The 8530-nt window shown below is 43.2% G+C and overlaps 1 pseudogene; it reads left to right on the top strand.

Annotated features, from left to right (window-relative positions):
• Window positions 1-4175: 4175 nt before the first annotated feature.
• LOC120936392 lies at window positions 4176-7960 on the top strand (annotated as a pseudogene).
• The last annotated feature ends 570 nt before the right edge of the window (window positions 7961-8530 follow it).

The following is an 8530-nucleotide window of genomic DNA, read 5'->3' on the forward strand; positions in this document are numbered from 1 at the left end:
CTCATTTTTCAGCATGAAGAAAACGTTGTTTTTAAAAAACTTAATTGAAAATGATTCTGAAAAGGTTCTGAAAAACAACCAAAAATGTTTATCGAACATGCAATGTCGTTTTTCGGGTTGTAAAAAAATGATCGTGTGTGGGCTAAAACGACGAAAAAAACCTGCGCATGCTCAGAAGCAAGTTATGAGACGGGAACGCGCGTTCTGGTAAAACTACCGTTCATAATGGAGTAAGCACATTCATCACGCTGTAACAGACAAAAAAGCGTGAATCGTCTTTTACTAACACGGAATCAGCTAAAGCAGCCCAAAGGCGAATGGAACTTCCCCTTTAAAGTGCCGTTGTACAAGTTGTACGTCACCGCGCTTTGCTAGATCATTTTTTAAAAACGATGGTGTGTGGGCAACGTCGTTTTTTAATTATGAAGTTGGGAAAACTTTGTTTTTTAGACATGCTGAAAAACAACGTTTTCTTTCATGCTGAAAAATGATCGTGTGTACGCGGCATTATGCTTGGAGCTAAAGGCCCGAAAGGGAAAAAAGTAACTTTACCTAGCCTCAGGAGAAGAAGGCATACTTGAAGAAGCACAAGATCTCTTTTTCTAGAGGAGGAGAGTACTCTTACCCCCTGTGATCTCCTTGATGTACATGCTCAAGGATGAACCAAACAGGCATTTTCCCTTAAAGATCAGACAATTTTCCACATATGGATGGGGAGGACTGAAATCCTGCCCACTAAATCCAACACTATGGCAGAAAATAGTGTCCCCAGAGGGGTATTCACGAGCTTGGCAGCTGTGGCGAGGGAAGGGTGAATCCTTCTGTGCCAGGCACTATAAGCTGCTGAACCAAGCCAAGTATCCAAAGCTGTGCTGTACAGTTGGGAGCCAGGAGCTGCAGATGTAGACTATGCGCAGTGAAGTAGTTGAAAATGAGAACAGAATCACCGGATGCAACAGGATTGCATCAAATCACTGGAAAAATGGCACCAAATATTAATTGTCATGGCTGTGAAACCATTTAGGCTGCCATAGCCTGAACTGCTCTCTAGCCTAGGCACAGGGGTGCCCTCACACTGGGACATAATTAAATAGTACAAGCGCTGTACTTACCATTTCAGATGACTTTGCACCCTGGGCAGGATGTAAGGCATTATTCCCCATCCTAGCTTTTGTCTCCATGGTGGGCATTAATCTCATCTTGGCATGTGGTGCATTGTGTTTCATTAGCCACAGAGTGCTACACAGGCACAAGGCTGTGGTCTGCCAGTGATGGAGCCCTGTTGTTGAAGACCGCTTTGGGGTTATGCCCACCTTGGAGACAAAAATGAGACAAGTAGGGTCCAGGTATGGTCCGATAAGGTTCGGCTGCAGTGGCTGTGGTGCAGCCAGCAATCTAGATAGAAAAATAATTAAAAAAAAGAAAACCAACCTCATAGAAACTAGGTAAACTTCCCTCAGTAGAGAGTAGAGGTCCATCACATAGCTGGGAGTGTGGGGGGTTATTTAGAGGATGCCTCTGCAGTTTGCAGTATCCAAACACTGCTGCATTTAACCCATGGTTAAAGACCAAAGATCTTGTGTCTTGTGCTGTATGATGAGGGAAAAAACTGCAATGTTTTAAAAATGTTTAATAATGTAAATGCAATACCTCTAGATTATTTGCATCTACTAGCCCTCCAGAAGCCTATCTGAAGAACTTCCATAACTATCTACATAACTAACTATAAAAAGAGCATTGCAAATGTTGGACAATCAACCCTATCATCCCTGCAGCAGATGTGCGTCCTTGAGCTGTTAGCCTTAAGCCTGCGGCATACTTGCTATGCAGTCCCGGACAACGACCAGTCAGCAACAGGATTGTTCAAATGTGCACAAAAAATAAACACCTGCTAGTGAATAGTGTTGCTGCCTCGTGGGTCAGATGAGTGAGGTGTGACCCCTGCAACAGAAATGTTGCAGAATGTCACCTTTCAGTTACAGAACTCCTTGCTTATCCAGCCAGTGAGAGAGTAACACTGGAAACCAGTGAGAGTATAGCTACCCTGTAAGGCCGGGTTCACATAGAGCAGGGGTGCCCAACCTTTTAAAGAGTGAGGGCCACTTAAGCATCTTGGGAAACCGATCGCGGGCCACAGTGAGCGGAGTGGGCGGATGGCAGGTCCGTGTCTGCTCTGTATATGCAGAGCGGACAAGGATGTGCTGCGGTTTACCCGTACCACTGGTGCAACGCAGTGTACCTTTGGCTTTCCTGCACTTTGCAATAGACTATTATATTCTGCAGGTTTGGTGCACTTTCAGAAACCTCACCAAACTCACAGGTAATAACAGAAATCTATGGCTCAGTGCAGGCAACCCGCAGGTGCACTGCTCTCCGACCTGCGGATCAGTTTGAAAGCAGCCCAGTGACCAGTGCAGAACAGATATGCCCATATATACACTGTGATTTTAGTAATAAAACTGACCTTTAATAACAGTATTCTATTCCATTCCAGAGCAGGAGGTCACGGGCCACATCCGAGGGCTCCACGGGCCACATGTGGCCCCCAGGCCACTGGTTGGCACCCCTGACATAGAGTATATGCAAATTGGATGCAGATTTTCCTGCATCGAATTCGAGTGTGGCCATCTCTCAATGGAGCTGGTTCACACATGTCCTGGCGGCCGCTGTCCGCATTTGAAAAGGGTCCTGTACGTCTTTGGGTCTGATTCAGGTGGGAATTCAGGCAAAAATTCGGACCTGATTCGCACCTGAACCGGTGAACGGGGATGTACTGGACCCCAGGCACAAAACCACGGCCGCACATATGTAAACCCAGCCTTAAGTGTGACATGCTACTTGACTTCTTGTAACACTCAGATAAAGAACGCTTCATAATGGTCTGTCCAACTGCTATATGCTAAATAATCACTGCAGTTATAATTTAGCACCGACTAAAGAACAGCTGGGAATAGTCGTCAAATCCAAGGGTATATTTTAATTTTTGGACCTTACTCTAAAACCAGTATTTACACAAGCTGTTATGTTTTAATCTACTGTAAGCAGAATTAATGTTACAAGGTCCAATCATTAAAAAGAACATAAATGATGTTCATTCGTGTTATGACTGCATATAGCTGTGCTGAGTATTTTCACTGCTATTCTAGCATATAGATGTCTGAGTGCTTCCATAGTGTTGCTCCCTCATGGGCTGGATGACCATGGTGTGGCCCCCATGCTGACAGAAATGCTGTAAAATGACATCTCTCCTATTCAGCCAGCAAGACAGCAACTCTGGCCCAATGACAATGTCTTTTTCCTGTAAAGTGATTTTGTCACTGGTGAGCTGTTAAATGCTTTTACATTCCTTTTAATATCCAGATAAAACCTGTGACCAAGAAAAGAAAATTTCAGGATGGTCTTTCAAACTGCTATATTTTATATAATCAATGCGGGTACAATTTAGCACTAATTAAAAAAACGCTGGAGATAGTGGTCACATGTAAAGATATGAGCTCAAATTTGGGCCTCACTCTAAGGCCGCGTACACACGATCAGTCAAAACCGATGAAAACGGACTGAAGGACCGTTTCATCGGTCTAAACTGATTGTGTGTGGGCCCCATCGGTCAGTTATCCTTCGGTCAAAAAAGAAAAGAGAACTTGCTTTAAAATTTGACCGATGGACGCCTAACCGATGGGCCAAAACCGATCGTTAGTATGCAAAAGCATCGGTCAAAAGGTCGCGCATGCTCAGAATCAAGTCGACGCATGCTTGGAAGCATTGAACTTTGTTTTTTTTTAGCACGGCGTGTGTTTTACGTCACCGCGTTCTGACACGATCGGTGGTGTGTAGGCACATCAGACCATCAGTCAGCTTCATCGGTTAACAGATGAAACGGTCCTTCAGTCCGTTTTCATCGGTTTTGACTGATCGTGTGTACGCGGCCTAAGAACAATATGAACACAAGCAAACATTTTGGTCTGCTCAAAAGTAATACTATAAGGTCCAACCATCCCGAAAAAAGCAAATGATGTTCAGTCACATTTTATCTTCTCTGCTACGCCAATGTATAAGAGTCTGAGCGCTTGAAACATCAGGCTTTAATTATAACTTTTCAGAAATATTTGTTGCTTTTACAATGCACTTTTCATATCTCATCAACAAGTTTCCATACAGACTAGTGTGCATTCAAAATGATTCACAGTGCATCTGGAATAAATAAGCAAGAATATGTTACAGAAGCAGATGAAGCACTATATTATTCTCTGCTTCACAACGCTGATAGACTGTTTGTTATTGTGAGCTTTAAATGTGCAACTTCAGAAAATGTGCTTTATAGCCAGGCTTTCTATTGAACAGGCATGCTAATTATTACAGCAATAAAGGACAGCTGATTATAAAAGTTTGGTCTTGTAAACGTGTTTCCTCTGAAAAGGATCTTTGTGAAGAGTTTAGATGTTCATTTTCAAGGTGAATGGCATATAATGAATATTTCAATGCTATATAGCATTGTAAATCCAAATGTGTGCTATCACAGTAATTCACATAATTAATATCTGGAAATAAAGCATAGCTAAATGCAACAGAGTGAGCTGTAAAGTTGCAGAAACTATACAGACATCAAAATAATAGTGCAGCCCACATTACGGTTTTATTAAACATATTTTATTTTTATGTGCAAAAAGCACAAAGTGGAAGGATGCTAAAAAATTTGGGCTACAAAAGTATATTGACATTGATTTAGGTAATGCTTGACCAATTGCCACATACCTGTACATCCTCCCAGAACTGTGTCTCGTGCACGATCCTGTGACTGCTGTGTCCACAGCATCATCGATCCAAGAACCAGGCAGCTGTACCATGTGATTGTTGTGACCAATCACAGTGATCACATGTCTAGTAGTAATGGCTGTAATTCATACAGCTGTTGAGAACTATTGTGATCTCTGTACTTGGTCACAGTGATCACATGACACAGGGCCAGTCACAACAGCCCTGCACCATGTTATACCTGTGGCCAATCACAGCTATCATAGTAGTTTCCAATGGCTGTAGGAATGCAGCCGAGAACTGTTAGAAATTGTTATTTACAAAGCCATTATGGGTGTATAAGATACCACAGTGGAAACAAAAAAAAAAACAATCAAATATGGTAACGCTGCATTGATCTGGTGACAGGTTGTAAAAATATATAAATGTATAAAATATAAAAAAAATATTTATTAACTGCTGCACTTTGCATTTCTTATATGTTGATGTTATTTTATGATATACTTTTTATGCACTGTGGCACTTTATAATTTTATATTAATTGGTTGAGCGCTGCACTAGTTTGGATTTTGTGGTTTTGTGAGACTTGTCACCTTTCTGTGCGAGCAGCTGTTAAAGTGATTTTAAAGTCTCGTTTTTTTTCTATAAAAATAACAAACATGTTATACTTACCTCCTCTGTGTAATGGTTTTGCCACAGCCCAGACAGATCCTCCTCTTCTCGTGTCCCTCTTTGACTCTCCTGGCCCCTTCCTCCTGTTGAGTGCCCCCACAGCAAGCAACTTGCTATGGAGGAACCCAAGTCAAATCACAGCTCCCTGTGTGCATTCAGACATAGAGCCCCTGTTTGGCCCTGCCTCCTCTCTCTCTCCTGATTGGCTAATAGATTTTGACAGCAGCGGGAACCAATGGTGCACGCCACAGAACTGGACCAGAGAGGAGTCAGACAATAGGGTACCAGCCAGCCACCCACAGCAGGGTGCCAGCCAGCCATGCACAGCAGGGTGCCAGCCAGCCCTCCATCCACAGCAGGGTGACAGCCAGCAAGCCACCCACAGCAGGGTGCCAGCCTGCAGGCCACCCACATCAGGGTGCCAGACAACAGGTCACCCACAGCAGGGCACCAAACACCCACCCACAGCAGGGTGCCAGCAAGCAAGCCACCCACAGTAAGGTACCAGACAGTTTTAACCTTATCTGTATACTGTTTTAAATTTCAATGCAGATGGATGCAGAGAGAAAAAGTAGAAGTGTGGTCTGGGACTATTTCTCGTCTCAACCATTCCCAGGAAAAGCAGCACTGAGCAACACATGCATAAACAATGTGAGCATGGGATCAACAACTGCAAAAAACAAAAATAAATCTTTGGGCCCATCTAAGAGTTCATCATGTTGAATTATATAATGCAGCACAGAGAAAAAAAAAAAGAATCACAAAGTGAAATACCACTATCCCTGACAACAATAAAGGATATGTTTCAGAAAAAAGCTAAGTGGCTAAATGTGGATGGAAGATCCCAAATGCTGGACAAAGCCATCACAGAGATGATGATTACTGATAACCAGCCATTTACAATGGTGTCTGACTCTGGATTTAAGCGTTTGATGTCCATAGCTGAGCCAAGGTACACACTGAAGAGTGGAAAGTATTACCGAACCAAAATGCTGGGAAAGATTCACCAAAAGATAGTTGAGAAAGTAAAGACTATGCTGAAACTCACTCTCATTCACGACTAACTGCTGGTCAGGACCAACAGAGTCTCTAATGAGTCTTACATGCCACTTCATTGACAGTGGATGGACAAAAGGGGATTGGTGTTGAATACAAAAGTGATGCAAGGATCCCACACTGGGGAGTACATTAGAGAAATGTTTCTAGGCATGCTTGAAGACTGGAGAATAAACAAAGACAGAGTTATGCTTGTGCTTTGAGACACCGGAGCAAATAAGAAAGGAATGAGTTATGCTGAAGTTTCAGACACACTTGTGGTAAATGATGGTCTGTCAAGCCAGAGAGCTTTGATTGATATAATTGGCATGCTGAAGAAGTGTGCAGGCCATTTCCACCATTCAATCCTTGCCAAGCAGCAACTGAGATGCATTCAGGAAGACATTGGCCTACCCAAAAACAACTTAATTGAGGCTGTTCAACACGATGGAACTCAACATTTTACATGCTGCAAAGAATGCTGGAACAGAAGCGAGCTCTTAGCATCTATTCAGGTGAACATGGAGGATATTGTCCTACTGCTGACCAGTGGGGAATTGTAGCTAATGTCATTGAGACCCTTCTCCTCATAGAGGAAGTGACACTAGAGGTGAGTCATTACGATTCATCTGTGCAACGCTGTATCCTGGCCTAGGCCAACAAGGCCTAGGGCAGCACTTTGCAGGGGGGCAGCACAGAAAGAGTCCCTGCCGGCTTGCGTTACACTGTTAGTGTAGCGCCAGTCTTATGGGGCGGACTGGGCTTAGAGGCAAATTTGTCTAGGTGCCCCTATAAAGTGGCCGCACTGCTTCCGGTATGCAGGCGGCCAGCATTCTGCAACTGTTGGGGGGCTGCTTCTAATTTTGACTGACCTATCATCCTGGACCACAAACATTCCTCACTGTGCTATGTTTTCTGCTGCACCACTGGCATTGTTATATCTTCTTAATCCTCTTCATAAAATTAGCAGAAATTTGTGCTTAAAGTAGAACTATAGGCAACACTTTTATTTTTATTTTTTCATTTTGGATAGAGTAAGAGAGGGTTATAGCCCCTGTCAGTTTATTTTTTTACCATCCCTGTCCCATTGCAAATATTTCCCTTCACTTCCTGCCCCATAGCCATACAGGAAGTGAGAGGAAATCTATTCAAATTAAGGGAACCCGTTGCCCCCGCAGGCCCTCAGAACTAGAATCCCCACTCAAAAATTTCAGGGTGGGTCTTAAACAGAAAGGGGTGTGGCCTTGACAGGATGGGGGTGTTCATGGTTTAAATTAGAGGGGCACGAGTTTAGTCAGGCCTAGGGCAGCACAAAACCTAAATACACCACTGCATCTGCCATCCCATGTGTGAGAGTGCTAAAGATGCTTCTTCAAGAGAATGAAGGACATTTGGCATTAAAACATTCAGGCAGGTCATTAGGGACAAGCCTCAACCAAATTCTTTGAGAAGCATGAAGAGAATAAAAATGTTGTGCTGGCATGTCTTTTTGGATCCTTGATACAAGAATCATGCTTTCTCTTTTGATGATGTATGACAAAAGATATTCAACAGGGGTGCAGGAGGTTCCTGCAGAAAGGTCAAGTCAGGAAGAGCATGTTACTAATCTGAAAGAGCAGGATGCTGCAAAAACAAATGTCCAAAAAGACAATGAAGCAGAGAGAATCGTCATTGTGGTCAAATTGATGCCATGTTCAGCATGTTATTGGGCCTCATGCGGAGGATTCTTCTGAATCTGCAATAATCAGCCTGGATGATGAACTTCCTATCTATTTGAAGAAACAGTAATTGACAGAAGTGGTGATCCTCTTTAGTGGGGAAAGAAAATGAGGCACGCTACATAAGACTTGCCCTCTCATGCTAGAAGATACTCCTGCTCCTCCTTCCTCTGTACCAAGTGAGCGTGTTTTTAGTGAAGTGGCAGCAATATACGAAAAAAAAAAAGAACCCGGTTAACAGGTGAACATGCTGAAATGTTGTGCTTTCCAGCACTATAATATTGTTCTACTGAACTTGGAGTAATGAAGAATGTGTAGTGTGTCCACTGTCTAGCTTTTTTGCACTGCGGTAG

This window comes from Rana temporaria, chromosome 1, assembly GCF_905171775.1.
Source record: "Rana temporaria chromosome 1, aRanTem1.1, whole genome shotgun sequence".
Classification (NCBI taxonomy): domain Eukaryota; kingdom Metazoa; phylum Chordata; class Amphibia; order Anura; family Ranidae; genus Rana; species Rana temporaria.